We start from the raw sequence: 15,882 nt of genomic DNA, 5'->3' as shown, positions 1-15,882 counted from the left end.
GTGGGGGATGGGTTAGCCTGGTGATGGGTATTAAAGAGGGCACGTTCTGCGTGGGGCACTGGGTGTTATGCACAAACAATGAATCATGGAACACTACATCCAAAACTAATGATGTAATGTATGGTGATTAACACAGCAATAAAAAATTATTTAAAAATAAAATAAAATAAAATACTTGAAGAACAATATTAACCCCAAAAGAGAGAAAAATAATAAAGGGCAGAAAGCAATGAAATTGAAAACAGAAAAAGAGAAAAGTCAATGAAACAAAATGTGGTTCTTTGAAGATTTTTAAAAATTGAAAATCCTCTGACTCAACTTATCAAGAAAAAGAGAGAAGACACAAATCCCTGAAATCAGGAATGCAACAGGGGGCATCTCTACAGTTCTTAAAGAGAAAGATAATAAGGGAATATTATGAGCAACATTATGCCATTAAATTTGCCCACTTAGATGAAATGGACAAATTCTGAAAGATATAAACACAAAATAATACTCAAGAAGATACTGACAACCCAAATAGCCCTATGTCTATTAAAGAAGTTGAATACACAGTTTAAAACCTCTCCACAAGGAAAACTCCAGGCCAGACAGCTTTGTGGTGAATCTATAGACTTTCCAAAGACAATATGAGGAGGTGACACATCCTAAGTCGTTCTAGAAAACCAACATTATCTAGTTAACAAAACCAGTAGAGACATTATTTTAAGAAGAAAACTACCATGCACATGCATACCTCACATACAGGTGCCAAAAATCCTTAACAAAATCTTAGAAAATTGAATCCAACATGTAAGCCAAGTGAGATTCATCCCAATAATATAAGGTTGTTTTAACTTTTGAAAAGCAATTGATGTCGTTTGATATATTAGCAAACTAACAATGAAAAACCTGATCATGTCAAAAGATGTAGAAAAACGTTTAACAAAATTCCACACCTGATTCATGATAAAAACCCTCACCAAATTGGGAATAAAAGGGAATCCCTTCAACCTGATAGAAGGCACCTGTGGGAAATCTACAACCAACAACACACTGAAATGTTGAAAGACTAAACCTTTACCCTTAATATCAGGAGCAAAACAAGGGTGCCTATCCTCATATATTGTCGTACTAGAGGTTCTCACCATTCTAATATAATATAAACAAGTAGTATGTATATGGATTTTAAAGGAAGTAAAACTCTGTTAATTGATAGACAACACGGTAGAAAATCCTAAGGGATCTACCAAAAATAACTAGTAGAACTAATAATTGAGTTTAGAAAGGTTTCAAGATTCAAGGTCAATGTACAAAAATCACTTACATATCTAAATACTAGGACTGAGCAGTTGGAAATTGAAAACTTAAATATACTAATTCTAATAGCATCAAAATTATAAAATACTTTAGAATAAATTTAAAAGTAAAATATTGCTTAGTTTAAAAAACAACTAAATAAATGGAAGGATATACCATGGTCAAGGATTAGAAGATTCTATATTTTTAAGATGTCAATTATCACCAAATTGATCTATATATTCAGCAAATTCCCAATCACACTCCTTGCAGGAATTTTTATATAAATGAACAAAACTGTTCTAAAACTCATATAGAAATGCAAAGGACCTAGAATAGCCAAAATAATTTTTAAAAGAACAATATTAGAGGATTTATAGAATGTACCATAAATCTCCACTAATCAAAACAATGTAATGTTGGTTTCATAGCAGACATATAGATCACTGAAGCAGAAGAGATATTCCAGGAGCACACTAGCACATGCATAATCAATTGATTATCAGCAAATGTTCAGTTCAATGGGGAAAAGGTAGTCTTTTCAACAAATGGTGCAGGAACAATCAGATATCCATATTCAAAAACAAAAGAAAAAACTTCATCCATTATCCCACAACACAGGCAAAACTTAATATGGATCACAGACCTAAAGATAAAATTATAAAAACTAGTAGGAAGTACAGAAACCATCTTTCTGACATTGATTTAGATGAGTGTTAGATGCAACATGAAAATAGGAACCAGAAAAGAAAAAAATAGATAAATTGGGCTTCATCAAAATTAATTTAAAATTTTGTTCTGCATAAGATATTATTAATAAAATGAAAAGGCAAGCCACAAATTAAGAACAAATATTAATAAATACATATCTGGTGAAGGAATTATATCTAGACTATATAAAGAATATACATTTATGATTACAACCAGAATATATAAACAACTCAACTTAAGACCAAAAATAATTATACTACAAGGGCACAAGATTTGAATAGCTACCCACATCATAGAAAATATATGAATGAAAAATGTGTACATAAAAAGATGTTAAATTTCATTACTTATTAAGGAAATGTGTTAAAACTCATCAAATTGTACCCTGGAAAAAGTTAATACTACTAAAAAAAATTTAATGCTCCTATATGTAAATTAAAAATAAAGAATTACAATGAGATATCACTACACACCACATAAGATTTGGGACTACAATTAAAAAGACTTACAATACCAAGTGCTAATAAGAAAACGGAGCAACTAAAATTCTCATATAGCATTAATAGGAATGTAAACTATCACAGTCACCTTGATAAACAGCCTGGTGGTGTCTCATAAACCAACTACCCATTTGACTCAGCAATCTGTAGAGATTTACCCAAGATAAATAACATACATTCACAAGAGAAATTTACTTCAGTGTTCACCGGAGGGGGGCCCGGGTCCGGCCGTTAAGGCTTTTGCCTTCCCCTCAGGTCATAGTCCTGGAGTCTTGAGAACAACCCCCCAATAGGGTTCCCTCCCCCGGGGGGGTCTGCTTCTCCCTCCCCCCCCCCGGTGCCCCCCCACTTGTATTCTATCTCTCTCTCTCTCAAATAAATGCATAAAATCCTTAAAAAAAATGTTCATGGCAGCTTTATTCAGAACTATAAACTGAAAACAACTCAAATGTCCATCAGCAGACAAACAGATAAACAAATTATGAGACAACCTTTCAAAAGAAAATACAACCGAGCAATCCAAAACACTAACTACCGACACACGCCCAACCGGGTGAGTCTCAGAACTGCGACGCTAAGTCAAAACATCCAGATGCAAAAGACTGCGGTCTGCATGATTTTATTGATATAAAATTCTAGAAAAGGCAAAAGTCGGGTAACAGAAAGCAGATCAGTGATCGCCTGGGCTAGGGGCATGGGGGGCAGTTTGGGGGGTGATGGGTGTATTTTTGTCATAACTGGGGATGGCCTCGTGACTCCGCACACTTGCAATCTTGTTAACCTGTTTTTAGTTTTTTTCTTTCTTCTTTGTCTAAATTTCCTGGAATCTGTACTAAAGAAATATATTTTAAAAGTATCAAAATATTAGTGTAAAGAATTTAACAAAAAATCGGGAACCACCAAAATAGCTAACAATGCAGAAATAAACAGAGGATGGTTCATCTCTTTAAGGGACTATTATGAATGTAGCCAATAAAAATCACATTTTCATACAGTATGTAATGACATATGGAAATATTCATGACACAACATAAAATACAAAAGCAGTAGCGAATGCTTTATATTCACATAATCTTAACTTTGCTTACACACACAATATATGTATGAATACATGCATACAATCATGTGATTTCTTGGTCCTAAAATAGGGCAATGCTACCTGAGCAATGTAAAAATGCCAAAGAAGTCCCCAGAACCAGTACTTGAAAGGAAATCCTCATCTGAACCAAGGTCACGCAAAGGAAACGGTGATCGGTCCAGGAGCGAGGATGTTGCTTGCTCAATCTGGTTGCTTCAGTTGCAGGATGAGCAACACCTGTTTACTATTTACTATTTACACTGGACTCAGATGCAATACAATGAAACATGAGAGACAACAACCTGACAATAAATTGAAACTAGTCAAAAAGGCAAATATGCCTGGATGAACTTGAAGGCCTATTTTGAGGACTGGGGCCTTATGAACACCCAAATCCTCACACTTAGAGGCAGTGTGGTTTCATTGGAAGGAGCGTGTATGATTTATAGCTGCTTGAGCAAGTCACTTAACCTGAGCTCATCCTCCTCTTCTAGAGGATGGGGAACGATATTCCCCATTATCCCTGCCTCTCAGAGTTATGGTGAAAATCAAATTAACTGACATATGCAAAACGAAGTTTTAATTTATAAATTACAAATCCAACGTAGGTAGTTTTATCACAGTGATCTCTGGGCTGTAAAGGATTAGCAGGTTAGCAGCCACTGGAATGTATCTCTGATTTAAATTTAAATGCATTTAAATGCTTTGATGGGAAAGACACAGGGAATCTTTGGAGCTCAAAGGGCAAACTAGCTAGTTGTAGGGGCCATCCCCAGATGATGGTCAAGAGAATTATAGCTACAACCACAGAGGTGGGTGGACTGATTTCAGGACCCCTATCCCAAAACCTTGGCCCTTTCGGGGCTGGCATACGACCATAGAGTATAGAGCCAGACGGACCGAAGTCTGATTTCCAGCTATGTGACAAATGATGCATTATTCAATTTCACTGAACCCCAGTTTTATCCAGCGTGGAATGGGGATAAAGAACTCCCCCCAGGGCAGCAACGAGTGTAAGTAAGATAAAATATGTTGTATCCTTGACATATATTAGGTACTAAGGCATACCCACTCTCCCTCTTGACACTGGCTTAGAGTCCCATAAACTTCTCTAATTAATGACAGCCAGTGACAGCCCTTGACACGTACAGGTATCAGCACAGGATTGGGGACAGACAGAGACAGAGACAAGTGCCTCCAAATGTTCAAACAAAAAAACAAAATCTGTGTCTGTTAGAACTTCTAAGAGTTCATAGGTACGATGCATACAATTGTGAAATGTCGTGATCCTATTTGTCCCAAAGCTTTATTTAATAATAAATCAAAATTAAGTCCTGAAAAAGAAAAAAAAAAAAAAAACCCTACCATAACTTCCTCCAGGGATAAGTTGTTGGGAGCTTACTGGCGTCTGCTCTCTTCGTTCTGAGAAAACTAGGCTAACTCTGGTGCAAAAGGTTTTGTCGAACGAGGGCACAAATCAAGGTGAAGCTCCTCTCCTTTCCTCGAAGCAGAGATGACTACAAATAGAATACAGCAATAATAGGCAGGCGGGACTATTATATTCTTTTAAAAATTGGGACCAGCAGGAAGTTGATAGCTCCTAGGTAAATGGGACAAGAACTAAAAGCACAAAAGGATCTAAATCCATCCAACTGCCAAATTTGGTTAATACCTGATGAAATTAGTGTTTTACAAAAGAATACATTTTCCCACCATCTCCTCTAGCCTCCTGATTCTCCTCTCTGGAGATTCTCACCAACAGCACCTTAATTGATGGCCACTGACTGGGATTTGAGTCACTCCAGTGGCTACACTTGGGCCCCGCCCCTGAGGGCCATTTTAAAGCAGTGTATTTCAGCCTTATGCGGTGCTCATGTAGATAGCAAGTTCTTAATAGAATCTGGGAAGATGTTCTTTGGCAGAAAATGATTTCGTAGACATTTTTCATCATGATAGATGTGGTATTACAGCCGTTATAAAAAATTTCAAGCTGTGTGCGGCTTTGTCACTAGTATTATAAATCACTCACTCGTATATTAAAATCTGTGGAAAGCAACTGAAGGGAAGGGAAAAAAACCCTCATTTCCTATTTACAGACTAGGTATAATTTGGTATTATTCTTAAAAGTTCAAGGCAGCTTAGAGAATCTGTATTCAGTGCTTACGTTAGGATCAGGAGATCACATTCCATTACTGCTGAGATGGGGAAGGAACGGACATGCAGTGAGTTAACATTTTCTGCCGTAAATCTTGATGTGAAAGGTAAAGGCTGTGCTTCTGGGAGATGGAGAGAGAAGCCCACTGCCATTTGCAAGATAAGCCAGTAATAGAATTAATTAAGAATTAATAAATTACATACATTAGAAGCAACTCTGTGCCGTGAATGCAATTTATTTTAGCTACGTGGAAGTTTATGGGTACGTTGTTCTATCTAGGTCTGCCTTTAGAGGCAAGTGGAATATCTAACTGAGTGCTTTGATTTCAGTTGGACTGGGAAGGTCCTAATTGCAAAATTTTAAAATTTAAGGATGCCCTCTTTCTCTAAACCTTATTGGATTGGGGATATTTTAAACACAATACCTTAGAAATGGCAGGGAGAGGCAAAGACCAATGATAGGGTTCCACCCACCCTTTTTTCTGTATCAAAAGCAAATATCTAAATTCAATGCACACTGCTTTCAGCTCTCCTCACAGATGTAGCTTTAGGATCACCATGGTCTGACGCCCAGTTTGCCTCATTGTCGGTGGTGAGGTGGGGGTAATATCTGAGGTGATGCCCACCCTCACAATCCGTAACCAAGCTTCCAAACCAATGTTCGTAGCCAGGAGTGATTCTACCCCCCAGAAGGCACGTGGCAGTGTCTGGAGACATTTTTTGGCTGCCATACCTGGGGGTGACTAGTTTCTAGTGGATAGAGAGACCAGGGATGCTGCTGTGTATCCTACAACACACATGCGTGTCCCTCACCACAGACAATGACCAAGCCCACAGCATCAAGGGCGCCAAATGGAGGAACCCTGGTCAAGGGCTAACCAGGCCAGTCCTTCAACTGAAAAAGTAATGATCTGATCTTTTTTTATTTCTATACGGAGAGATGAATTACGAGGCCAGGGTGAATTCTGACACTAGCCTCATTTTCATCACTTGGGACATGGCTTTATTATTTACGGAGATATAAGAGCTTTGTATTTCTAAAAGAGAGGGCCCTCGTCAGGGGAATACGGGCAGACTTCATTTTCCTCAATGAGGACCTTCAGATATCTTGTAGGAAACAGTGCAATGACTGGAGCTTGAGAACAGTGGTCACAATCTATCCCACGAATGTCCCTCACACTCCTCTAAAAAGGAAAGCCATCATTTGGTGGTGCCAGGGCTCAAGCCCATCCATTGATGTTCCAGAGTATTCTCTGTAACTGTGTTACCAACACAGTTACTAAAGGAAGAAGAATGGACAGGGAATACAGAGAAGGGAGGAAGATCAGCATGTACTAAAGCCCGCATCCCAGTTAATTTTCACAATTCCTAAACTAGGTTGTTTTGTGTTTTGTGTCATTTGCACCAAGAAAAACATGGAGCTCAATGCTGTTAGGTAACTTGACCCAAGTTCTACTCCTCGCAAATGAGAAAGCTAGGATTTAAACCCGCTATGTGTGAAGGCAAACTTCATTGTTTCAGTGCTTTGTCAGACCATGGAATAGCACATTAAAGATTCATTCCTATGCTTAAGCCATTCTGGAGTCCAGGAGCCAGCATGGGGAAGTGGTGACAGACTGATTCACTGGTTTGAAATACAAATTTGGTAAGATGCAAACATGGCAATGAAACCCAAAGGGACTTGTTGATTAATTAGAAAATCTTCATTAATTCTGGATTGCCCCTGAATTAAACACCCAACAGGGAGAACACAAAGCCAGTGAGGGAAGAGCTGCTCCCCCGACTTCCTCCCAAATAGCTTCTCCTGCCAGTATTTCCACAGAACACAGAGGTTCCATCTGCACCAAATGGGACATTTTCTTTGTGATTTTGCCCCCAAAGAAGGACTTCATGGTTGTTTACAACTTACTATTCTGCTTCCCAGCTAGAGTAAAAAGACACAATTTGAACTTCCCCTACGTTGTTTAAATCACAGTCCCACTGACAATTTCCAGTAAGTATTCTGATGCATTAGATCAGCGGTTCTAACTCCTGAATATTCATCACATCTGAGAAAAGTTATGATGCGCCTTCTAAAAATACTGCTTCTGGGGGCTCCGCACATCATTTAAAAGAATAAAGCCCTTTACTCCAAGTCCACTAACTGATCTCAGACCACACTCCCCAGCCTTTCCTTCCACTCTCCAACCACACTACAGTGTTCCTCAAATCCAGCCACACACACTCACCTCTGCACCCGGCTCTCTCCATGTACCTGTGTAGAATGCCTCCCCCTGCCCCCAGCACTTAACCTGAAACCCACCTTCCCACGGAAGCCCACCCCAGTGGATCTAATACATGCTGAATCTAAGTAACACTTATGTGGCCCATTCATCGAGCAATCATTAACTCAACAGATACTAATGAAGTTTCCTCTACGATGGTGATCTGTTCGCACATATATGTCTGCCCCACTAGACAGTGAACTCCCTGAGGACAAAAACAATGCCTACATTCACCTCACTAACTCCAGGATCACACCAGGCCTTGCTCCCAGCATGTTCTCAGCGAGATCCACAATAATATTTCAGATATCATTATTGTGTTCTCTATATACATGAGATTCTGGAATCAATTGAAATGTCCAACCATTGAAGAGTGGGTAAATAAATCAGGACACATCAGAAAGTAGGAAACAATGAAGCAGTTAAATGATCATTACAAACACTATAGGACTTCTCTTCCTGAAAATCAGTCACACCAATTCCTACCCTCTCCAACCTGGGAGAACCACCTTCTCTCTACTTGGGCCCCCACTATGCCCACAAGAGACTTGGAACAGAGCATTGAGAACATTCTGAATTCTCCTCTTATGGGGGGGTAAGAAATACTTTCATAAGCCACCTGTATAAACAATGAGCCCCCAAAATCCTTCTAGATTAATCAGAAAAAATTCTAAACTACTTTCTAAAGAAAATGGACCCTGTTAACTTAAGAGCCATTTGTTTTGTGTAGTATAGAGACATTCAAGCTTGGGGGTACAGCTGAATTGCTCAGATAATAGGAAAAAAAGGCTGAATGCTCTAGAGAGAGGAAGGAAGGAAGGAAGGAAGGAAGGAAGGAAGGAAGGAAGGAAGGAAGGAAGGAAGGATGGAAGGAAGGAAGGAAGGAAGGAAGGAAGGAAGGAAGGAAGGAAGGGAGGGAGGGAGGAAGGAAGGGAGGAAGGAAGGGAGGGAGGGAGGGAGGGAGGGAGGGAGGGAGGAAGGAAGGAAGAAAAATGCCAGTGGGGGTGCGGGAGCAGAATTAAGGAACCCAGTAAAATGTGGTAAACATTCCGAAGAGTTAATTATCAGGTGTGTATTGGAAGAGCATCTCCATTGCTCTCTTGTGCTTCTGCACTGACCATTGCTTTAGACTATCTTTTCAAGGATAACTGTCTTCCAAAAAGCTTTGGAAAATCAGGATAGTGCCTCCCTCCAGAGCAAATGGCACATTCATTTCTAGGGCAATAAAGACAGTAGCTCCCTCCAGGGCAAATGTCAGACAGGCTTATTGCCATTAGGAAATATTCAAGTTCCCTAAGTTGGCGGCTCAGGGAACCAAAGCAAACGCTAATAGTCTGGCTACTGCTATTGCACTGCAAAATCATGGGTTCTTCTATCTCTGATCCAGAGTCTCCTATATTCCGCCAGCATCCATGAAACCATGGCAGCCCACTTGTTAGCTTAGACATAGGCTGAAATGTTAGCTCCTTCACAGATCTCAAAGGTGTGTGATATAAGCCCTCCCTTAAATGCATCCTAGGAAATCTTCGATAAATTCTGTTATTTACCAAGGTTCTTTTGCAGACAGATTGTTGGGGGAACAGTGTCTAAATTGGTGTAGGATGAAAACAGGAAAATTGCTGTGAGGACAGCAGACGTCAAGAAGAGACTTATAGGGCGCCTGGGTGGCTCAGTCATTAAGTGTCTGCCTTCGGCTCAGGTCATGATCCCAGGGTCCTGGGATCGAGCCCCGCATCGGGCTCCCTGCTCAGCAGGAAGCCTGCTTCTCCCTCTCCCACTCCCCCTGCTTGTGTTCCTGTTCTCACTATCTCTATCTCTCTTTTTTTTAAAGATAAATAAAATCTTTTAAAAAAAGAAGAAGAAGAAGAAGAAGAGACTTATATACCACAGGTCTTCCTTACTCTGAGCTTCTTAAAGGAAGGCATCATGTTCTAGCCACTGTAGAGCCCTGGTGTTAGCCAACTGTCTGACCTGGAGCATCATTACACTCAGTAAGTGCTGAATGGCTGAATGACCTGATGGCATTTGAGACTATGCTTACAGTGTATTGTTGATAATCAGCACCCAAAATAAATTATGAACCCGATCATTCTACAATACGAAGCTGATCATTTCACTCCTCTCAATTCATCCACAATGCTCCATCATTCTTAGAATGAAATCCAAAGTTCTTACTAAGGCCTATAAGGACCCAAGCGATCTGAGGGCTGGCTACGTCCTGGACCCGCCTCCAACTACTGAGGCTCACTCCCTGTGTAGCCCCGCACACCTCCTTGCTCTTCCCAAACACACCAGGAAAGCTCCCATGTTAGGCCTTTTGCATTCATGTCCCATTCACCTAAATGTTCTTCCCTAAGACATCAAAATGAATTGCTCCCTTCATTTTATCCAAATTTTGCCTTATCAGAGATGCTTTCTCCAAGTGCCAGTAGAAAACAGCAAGCCTGTCACTCCATCTCTTTATCATTCTTCTTTTTTAAATAACTTCGTCATTCTTGACAGTACCTAACATTCTATCATATATTGATTTGTTTGCTTATTATGTCTCCCTGACTAGACTGTCACCTTCACAAGGGCAGAGACCGGTTGACTCACTAACTGCCTCCTCACTGCCTAAAGATTTCCTGACATATAGTAGGTGCTTAATAAATATCTATGGTATTAGTGGGGTCTGGAGGAGAAGGAGGGAGAAAGGAGGTGGGAAAGGGTGAGAAGGAGGAGCAAGTGGGAGCAGGAGAGAGTGAGGAGAGGAGGGGGGAAAGGAGGGGAGAAGGAGGAGGGGGGCAGTAAGGGGAAGCAGTGCTAACTGAGCCAGGCATCCTGGAAGAAGTCTGAGTCGCCCTTCCAGGTCTGGAGTGTCTGGATCCTGGATGCGGAAGGCGGACCCTGCGCTCTCAGCGCTGCTGGTCAGAGTCTTAGGGCGCAGCCCCAGCATCTGGTGGGTGTGCTCCGGGAATCCCCAGAGCCCACGCACCGGGCAGGCAGCCCAGCTCGCTCTGCAAAGGGGAGAGAATGGGAATCCTTTGGCGTTCCCTTTCCCAGCTTCGCATCTAAGCAGTTACTGATGGCGACAAGACAGTCTAATACCGCCACAGATGCCTGACTGGGCTTTGGCTGTTTGCACACTTGAATTTTCTGCTTTAATAGCTGGAACACAGAAATCTTAGTTAAGTTTCAGTCATAAGCCTTGAATAAAATGAATCCTTTAATCATGGAGAAAATTCCCCAGCTGAAGTAAACAAGCAGGTTTTAAACAGTTCTATATATCTAGGGTTTCACGATATTCTCGAAGGAGATGTTTATAGAAATTATAAATATCAAAAATAATCCTGCATCTTTGGGGCTTAGAGAGCCTCAACTCTAGTGAATGAAAGTCAAGTGTAAAAATAAATGAGCCTTAATTGCATTAGAACAGCTGCATAATTTCAACACCACCGTGGCTAAAATCAGGATGGCTGAGGCTGTCGAACTGTGTTGTGGGAAACAGGGTAAAGCTGTTTGGGTCACATCCAGGCCAGACAAATATTTCTGCCCATTTTCCTGCTTGCTTGGCTTTTGGTTGGGCGGTTGCTCTGTCTGTTGGTCTTCTGCCTCCTCCTTGTGGCCGAGACCATCTACGATGAATCTCATTTAGTAGAGCTGCAAGGCAGGTTGGGGTACCCCGCGCATCCGCTTGGTGCTAACGGAAAAGGAGGGAATGTGGCAACACTCCCAGAGGCCCCTAACTGAGGTCCTGTGTGATAAGAAAACACAGCTCCACCTCAGGGCAAATGCTGAATCCAGAGGCTGAGAGACAGACATTTTCAAATCAGTCCATCTCTAAGTTAGTTTCAAGCTACTTAGGATTCCCTTGGCTTTAAGAACTGGAAGCCAGAGATCAAAACCCTTTTGTAAACTGCCTCTGAATAATGCAGCAAATGGCACCTTGAAGCTGAGGCTGGATCATTACAGTATGAAGAAGCAATATTAAAGTTGGAGCCTTTTTTTTCCAGGGAAAGGCTCATTTCCCATACAGAATTTTTACAATAAGCATTGGGCCCCTTAATGGTACCTAATTGATGGATTTCAATTACAAAGGAACAACAAAAAAAAAAAAGTAAGCATGGCTGCTACTTACAGGATGAAGATCATTCAAATATCCTGGAAATCTTATCATTAGAGGAGGTCCAACCTTTGGCCCAAGTGAGGAATTTTACTCATCTACCCAGAACATGACTAAAAAGAAACCCAGAATATAATGAGCGAATTACTGCCGGGGCCAGCATGCCCAGAGTAGGTTAGAAATAAAGCATGAATTATTCTCAGCTATAGAGCCCCTATTCAGGGGAAGCGACAGCCAGGGAGACGGTACAAGAAAAGTAAAAACCTCTATCCAAAGACCCCCACGTCTGCTCTGAACCCCAACCCTTCTATTGTGAGTGTTCATCAATATTTAATTTCCTTTTCTGTTATCTTTCCATTCCTGCAGCCCTGTGTTCTATTCAACTGAATGACGCTGCTATCATATTTTAGACACCAACAAACACTGCGAGCGAGGCTCCCACTAATCGTGCCTCATTACTCTGGGCATTCTGTTCAGTTCAAAAAACATTCCCTGAGTGCCCACTACATGCTATGTTCAGAGACTACAAAGATGAGGAGGACACAACTTATCAGGAATTATCAGGATTATCAGGATTATCAGGAATCCAACTCTGGAGCCAGATGGTCAAGGTCTTGCCTACTTTCCTACTTTGTGACATCAGGTAACTTTTCTCATTTGCAAAACACGGATGATAACAGTCTACCTCTCAGAGTCAGGCAGACGTTATAAGCTTTAATATACATAAAATACTTAGAGTAGTGGCTGGCATACACAGTCAGCACTCTATAATGGTAGCTCTACTACTGACCTCAGACTATAAAAGAAGCAAGAACAATAATTTCAACCTTACGTGATAAATGCGATATTGATCAGCACGGGAGGTTTGGCAGCGCAGCGGATGGCCTGAGTGGGAGGAAGAGAAACTGGGCTGGAATAAGGAAAGATTTTCAGTAAGAGATGAAACCTAATTGAAATTAAAAAAAAAAAAAAAGAAAGAAAGAAAAACCCAACTAGTAGCCAGAACCTCTCTACAAATTTCCACTTCTTCCTGAAAAGTGAGGGTTTTCTCTACTGCTCCATCCTTTTCTCAAGACAAAACGCCTAATATTTGCTAAGGGAGTAGATCTTAAGTGTTCTCACCAACTCCCCCCCATACACACACACACAACTGTGGGAGGTGATGGATGTGCTAATTAACCTGACAATCATCTGACAATATATATATTAAATCATCACGTCACCTTTAAAAAATCACACTGTGCCACCTAACATATACAGTTTTTGTCAGTCATACTCAGTAAAGTTGAAAAGAAAGAACAAGGCTTACAACCATATTTGCCAGATAAGTGTATAATGTATCTTTAGGCCTCTGCCCTAGCTCTGGGCCCAGGTAAGACCACCAGTGGTTACGGATGCAAGGTTGCTGGGCAGGCGTTAAAGCCCTGACTGCGCCACCTGCAGCCTCCAAAATCTTGGATAAGTTACTTCACCTTGTGGTGACTCAGTTTCCTCATGGGTAAAATAAGGACCATAAGAGTGCCTACCCACAGCGTGGTTATGTGGATTAACTACATGTAAAGCATTTAAAACAGAGTCTGGCATAGTATAAGCCCCATATAAATAGTGACGGAAAAAACTATCAGTGTCGCCAGGACCAGAAGTGGCAGTTTGGTCTCTAGAAACTTGTTGACCATCCCAACTCATTTTTTAACATTTTTAGGAGTTATAAGTGACATACAATAAATTCCATATATTTAAAATGTAAATTTTAAGGGCGGAGGGGCAGAGGGAGAGAGAAAATCCTAAGCAGACTTCCACACTCAGTGAGGAGCCCAACATGGGGCTTGATCTCATGACGCCAAGATCATGACCTGAGCCAAAATCAAGGTCAAACACTTAACCGACTGAGCCACCCAGGTGCCCCCAAATTTTTATCTTAATTTTTAAATTTAAATTTTAAAACTTTCACACATGTGTACCCATAAGTCCATCACCACAATGAAAATAAAAGTTTCTTTTGAAAACTCTCTCCAAGTCACTCGCTTCCCTCCCCCATTCCCAATCCTCTCTTACCACTACATACTCATTTGTTTGTATTTGATAGAATTATATAAAAGTGGAACCATCAGTATGTACTTTTTTTGGCTTCTTTCACTCAGCATAAGTATTTTCAGATTCATCCATGTGTGTATAAGTGGTTCACTCCTATTTTATTCTTTTTTATTTTTTTAATAATTTTTATTGTTATGTTAATCACCATACATTACATCATTAGTTTTGGATGAAGTGTTCCATGATTCATTGTTTGTGCATAACACCCAGTGCTCCACGCAGAATGTGTCCTCCTTAATACCCATCACCAGGCTAACCCATCCCCCCACCCCCCTCCCCTCTAGCACCCTCAGTTTGTTTTTCAGAGTCCATCGTCTCTCATGGTTCGTCTCCCCCTCTGACTTACTCCCCTTCATTCTTCCCCTCCTGCTATCTTCTTCTTTTTCTTTTTCTTAACATATATTGCATTATTTGTTTCAGAAGTACAGATCCGTGATTCAACAGTCTTCTACAATTCACAGCGCTCACCGTAGCACATACCCTACCCAATGTCGATCACCCAGCCACCCAATCCCTCCCACACCCACCACTCCAGCAACCCTCAGTTTGTTTCCTGAGATTAAGAATTCCTCATATCAGTGAGGTCATATGATACATGTCTTTCTCTGATTGACTTATTTCACTCAGCATAACACCCTCCAGTTCCATCCACGTCATTGCAAATGGCAAGATCTCATTCTTTTTGATGGATGCATAATATTCCATTCTATATATATACCACTTCTTCTTTATCCATTCATCTGTCAATGGACATCTTGGCTCTTTCCACAGTTTGGCTATTGTGGACATCACTGCTATAAACATTGGGGTGCACATACCCCTTTGGATCCCTACATTGGTGTCTTTGTGGTAAATACCCAGTAGTGCAATTGCTGGATCCTATGGTAGCTCTACTTTCAACTCTTTGAGGAACCTCCATACTGTTTTCCAGAGTGGTTGCACCAGCTTGCATTCCCACCAACAGTGTAGGAGGGTTCCTCTTTCTCCACATCCCCGCCAACATCTGTCATTTCCTGACTTGCTAATTCTAGCCATTCTGACTGGTGTGAGGTGGTATCTCATTGAGGTTTTGATTTGGATTTCCCTGATGCCGAGCGATGTTGAGCACTTTTTCATGTGTCTGTTGGCCATTTGGATGTCTTCTTTGACAAAAGGTCTGTTCATGTCGTCTGCCCATTTCTTGATTGGATTATTTGTTCTTTGGGTGTTGAGTTTGATAAGTTCTTTATAGATTTTGGATACTAGCCCTTTATCTGATATGTCATTTGCAAATATTTTCTCCCATTCTGTCGGTTGTCTTTTGGTTTTGTGGACTGCTTCTTTTGCTGTGCAAAAGCTTTTTATCTTGATGAAATCCCAATAGTTCATTTTTGCCCTGGCTTCCCTTGCCTTTGACGATGTTTCTAGGAAGCAGTTGCTGTGGCTGAGGTGGAAGAGGTTGCTGCCTGTGTTCTCCTTTAGGATTTTGATAGACTCCTTCCTCATGTTTAGGTCTTTCAACCATTTGGAGTCTATTTTTGTGTGTGGTGTAAGGAAATGGTCCAGTTTCATTCTTCTGCAAGTGCCTGCCCAATTTCCCCAACACCATTTGTTGAAGAGACTATCTTTTTTCCATTGGACATTCTTTCGTGCTTTGTCAAAGATGAGTTGACCATAGAGTTGAGGGTCCATTTCTGGGGTCTCTATTCTGTTCCATTGATC

This window comes from Callorhinus ursinus, unplaced genomic scaffold (genome assembly GCF_003265705.2).
Source record: "Callorhinus ursinus isolate GAN/ISIS: 27379988/994484 unplaced genomic scaffold, GSC_fseal_2.0 scaffold53, whole genome shotgun sequence".
Classification (NCBI taxonomy): domain Eukaryota; kingdom Metazoa; phylum Chordata; class Mammalia; order Carnivora; family Otariidae; genus Callorhinus; species Callorhinus ursinus.
This window is presented reverse-complemented; position numbering follows the sequence as displayed.